Here is a 4448-nt window from a genome sequence, read left to right as displayed (position 1 = left end):
GGAAAGAGAGTTGAGTAGATCTTTGCAGAGAGGTACAATAGTTATTCTGGGTATAGTAAATGGGAGATGGTTTCAGAGAGGCACTGTAGAAACAGAAATAGAATAATATTAATAGGAAACAAGTCTGAGTAAAGTAAAGATGTTAGAAATGCAGATGGGAATCTGGTAACTGTCTCAGCACCCACCGAAGCTATAATGAGGTGTGTCTTTACAGAGGAATTGGAGGAGCATGTGCATGCAAGAATTAGATTATGAGGTGGAAGACTCAATGTGATTTACTTACCTTTTGAGCGACTACGGAAATCAGTTTATTAGATACTCTTACCCATCAGAAAGTGACATGGCCTACTTAAATCTTAGCCTCAGATGCCACATTGTATAATCAAAGTGCCTCATGGGAAAAAAAAAACAGTTGAAAGTTATATTTTTAATGTTCTGTCAAATATTATTTACAGTTTGTTCTTTTTTAGGGCTAGCCTTTAGAAATTAGTTTCTTTGAATCATTTCATTGAAGCAAGCCCATCATGATCCGTACGCCCACATCCATAGTGTGAACAGGGCTTCATCATGCCTCTGCTCATAAACTCCAGAAAAAAATAAAATCAAAGTCTCAAGTTTATTTTAAGCGACAGCCTAAACGATCCTGAGCCACTTTCTTCTTTTATCTAAATTGGGAAGGCCTTCTGCTCTTCTCTTAGCCCTGGCGCCAGGTGGCAGGTCCCTAAACTCTGTGCTTTTTAGGTTGTACGCCTGAAGAGTGATGTATCCAGAGTTCCAGAGAAGGCTTGGAAAATAGTTAAGGTGAGTTGAGTTGCCGGTTATGGTGCTGGATCACCAGTCTTTATGCCTGTCTCACTACAGCACCAGGTTCATTTTACTAAAACAGCACACGCACACAGAGATAAGTGTAGGGGGGGCACTGTCATGATTCTGTTTTTGATGCACTATGTAATCCTACGGTATGCATGTCTAATAGACAAATGGTCGATAGTCTGTAATAATAAATAATATTATCTGCAAGACTGTATTTAGTGTGACTGTGTAGTTTGAAAGCAGACTAGGTTTTTTGATTATAACATTTGTTAGTGGTCAATTCTAACCTGAAAGGAGAAAGTTTTATTTGGCTGCATTGATTAGCATCTGTTATTAAATGGTGTCTGGAGCATATGTATGCCTTGTGCCAGGATATGCTTCTGGCAGATACCTTTGAGCAGTATGGGAGATCAGAGTAAATAAAAGATTCTGTTTCCCAACTCTGCATCTACTCTGCATCTCCCTCTCACAGACTTCATCTAGAATCAACTTCTTTGCTCTAAAATCTAGTCATGTCATCTTATAAATTTAATATTGCAGAGAATTAGAAATATTTCTTTAAATATCTGAAAGTCCCTTCCAACCACGGCCTCAAAACCCTCTACCCAAGTCAAGTCTTCTTGCAGTAGTCTTGTGCCATAACCAGTTAGCTTCTTTGTGAATGGGTTTGGGAAGATAATATATGTATTTACCAAGGGCTTTACCATGACTTTATCTACAGAGGACTAGTTTAACAGAAGCTTGGCCCCAGACATGGAGTGAGTTGGCAGCCAGCAGGACCAAAGCTGTGTCAGGACAAATGTACACTCTCAGTCTTCTCTGGTTGGCTTTCAGCTGGTTGCACCACAGGAGTCTTTGTATGGGCTGTGTATCCTGTGACCAATAACTGATGCACTCGACCCGGGTCCCTCTTGGCTAGTGAAGGCCTGTCGGGAGGCATTAGGTTCATGCTGCTGGAGATCCTTAGTCAGTGGCTCCCTGAAGGAAAATGAGGCAAACAGCCAGGTTCTGTTGAACAGGTGGTAGTTAGACCTTAGATCTGGTCGTGGGTGGGAGGGAAAGAATCTCTCCAAAATTACCAGTCTTGCTGGTTTTCACAGTACACCTGAACTGTTCTTGCTAATAAATGATTGTTTAGAAATTAATCCAAAAATATCTCTGGCAGCATCTGGAGCCCTCAAACTTTTCCACCTTTCTTAGCAGTCTGGATTTGGGCCCAAGTTAGGAATGGAAACCCCACTGGGGTGCAAGCAAAAGAGGAAGCATGTTCTTAGCCATGCATCAGTGGAGGCCCCTACTGGGAGAGGGGATTATCACAAGGCAGCAGGCAGCCCTGCACCCCAGCCTGCTGAGTTCATGCTTTGTGCCACAGGATGTGAAGCGAAGGAAATATGAGGCCAAAGTGGTCGCTCCAAGTTTTCTCATACAATAGCTTATTCAAGCAGATTGGGAATGCCTCTTAAGAGATTTGTTAGGTACATGTCCCCTTAGCAAGATGGCCACCACAGATGGTGGGTTCGGATATCCTAACTGAAACAAATATTGAACATTCATTTTTACTTTTTACTTCCAAAGCCAGCTTTTCTTAATTACGCCACTGAATGAGGCAAGCAAATTCCTCACCTTTTCTCACTTGACTTCCAACATAAATTATGGTTTTAAAATTAAATCCTGGCAAAAGATTTTTCTACCTGATTGCAGTCCTACATTTAGTGAGATCATTTGAAATGATTTGGAGAACATTAATCAGCCGAGATGAGTGCAGAGCAATCCAGTATCACCAAGTTTGTGTATTTGATATGAGCCGTGATGCCTATACCACTCATGATGTGGTAAGTGAATTGTGATGCCCATGTTTATCCTGCTGCAGATGCTAACCAGAGTTCTGGATCTTAGCGACACACAGCTTAGGTCCAGGGCGTTAGATGCTCTGTCCGTTCCTTCTTACACCCTCCTTTTCCTTCCTCCGCCAGCACCTTATACTTCAGTGGCTTCTCAGAGAAAGTGCTGAATTGACCTTTGGCTCTTGAAGCCTAAGACATAAATAGGAAAACTGGTTTCACCCATGATAAGTGACTTCATGCTTGGTTCCTAAATTCTCTTCCTGTGGAACACTAATGCTTTCATTATGTGGGATCCTTTCCAGTGGCAGGTTTTGTTTTGCCAAACTGTAACCATATAAAAGTTTGATTGATGAGTCATCTCAGTGGATTGAAACAATACTTTAAAATTAACAACAGTATTTGGAGGGCTTCTGTGGTACTCATTTCGTTACTATTCGATACGAGTTTCTGAGAATTAATTGGTTCGGGAAGGTGTATCATCTGTTGGCAGAATACTCGGTTGCTGGTTTTCACAGCGTTGCTTATTTTCTGCACTGAGCCTGCTTACAATGTACTGAAGCCCTTTGAGAAGTTATAACGTCTTAAACATTTATGGAAAGCCTAAAGGTATTAACTTATTATAATTTTCTGAAGATTTATTATCCAAAATCGTAATTCATTATAACAGCTCTTATGAAAGCCTATAGAACCAGCATTTTCTCTTATTTTCTTATTTGCACAGAATGAGGGATTCATTGTTCTTTTTAATTTGTTTCATGTGGTGCTTTTGAGTACATTTCATAGAGGGCTGTTATTGAATTTCTGTGACTGTCATTATATATCCATACAACCTTTAGGAACTAATATTCTGGGTTTCCCAGTTCTGTAATCTACTTCAAATTTAAAGACTGACATAATTAGTTTCTTCAAAGTTATAACCAGAATGTTAGAGACAGTGCTGCAAATACCCAAGACCAAGGATTAGGATTGGAAAAAGAAAGCAATTTCAAAAATTATCGTAGCACATGCTTTCATTCTTGATTAAATTAAATTTACAGCTCAAAATTTTGTTTTCTCTTTGTATGCTTGTTCTCTTGTCTGGTTCATACAGAAGATCATTTAAACTTCCCACAAGTGTGTGGGCAGTGTTTGTCATTTGATTAATCGAGAAGTTAGAGAATATATTGGACTATTGATGCATTACCTGCATGTCCAGATGCTTTTTCTTATAAGTTCCTTCACAGTAAAATATAGAGAGATAAGAAAACAAACATATTAAAACAGCGTTTTGGTAACATGCCTTCTCAAGTCTATAATAATGATAATTTCTTACATTTCTAACAACTTCCTGAGTTTCAAGAGCTGGAGAGTTGGGCGACTAGTTAAAATGGGTGATTTTTCTAGTTTCTAAAATAACCATTTAGAAATAGAATTTGGTTGTATCAAGAAATTTTGAGACAGTTGCTTTGTGTCTTTAACCAATGCAATTTCTGACTGTGACTGAAATATGTTAGTTGACTAAACTGCTATGTAAAGGCTTTTCAGAGTTCTTATTACAGATTTTAAGGCTTACTGTTTGTCTTAATCATTTGTGTGCTGTGTAAAAGCACAAAGCAAAGCACCTTTTCAAGGTAAGAACCTTCTTGCCTTTCCGATCATTTTTATGCAAAGGGCCAACTCTTGAAAAGGTATTACCTGACCACGTTAGCACCTACTGTGGAGAAGGATTCATGAAAGGGGTACAAGGGCAACAGCAGTTGTTGAGTAACTACTAAATGCCAGGCTCTGTGGTGGGGGCGTCATTTACTCTTT

At 39.4% G+C, this 4448-nt stretch overlaps 1 protein-coding gene across 1 annotated transcript in view; it reads left to right on the top strand.

The window, feature by feature from the left end:
* Nucleotides 1-4448, top strand: part of RANBP17 (RAN binding protein 17) — a 312972-nt gene that overhangs the window by 194087 nt on the left and 114437 nt on the right. The window lies entirely within an intron of this gene.

The sequence above is a fragment of the Tupaia chinensis genome, unplaced genomic scaffold, assembly GCF_000334495.1.
Source record: "Tupaia chinensis unplaced genomic scaffold, TupChi_1.0 Scaffold000234_1, whole genome shotgun sequence".
Classification (NCBI taxonomy): Eukaryota; Metazoa; Chordata; class Mammalia; order Scandentia; family Tupaiidae; genus Tupaia; species Tupaia belangeri.
The sequence above is the reverse complement of the archived record's forward strand: the minus strand, read 5'-3'. Positions and strand labels throughout refer to the sequence as shown.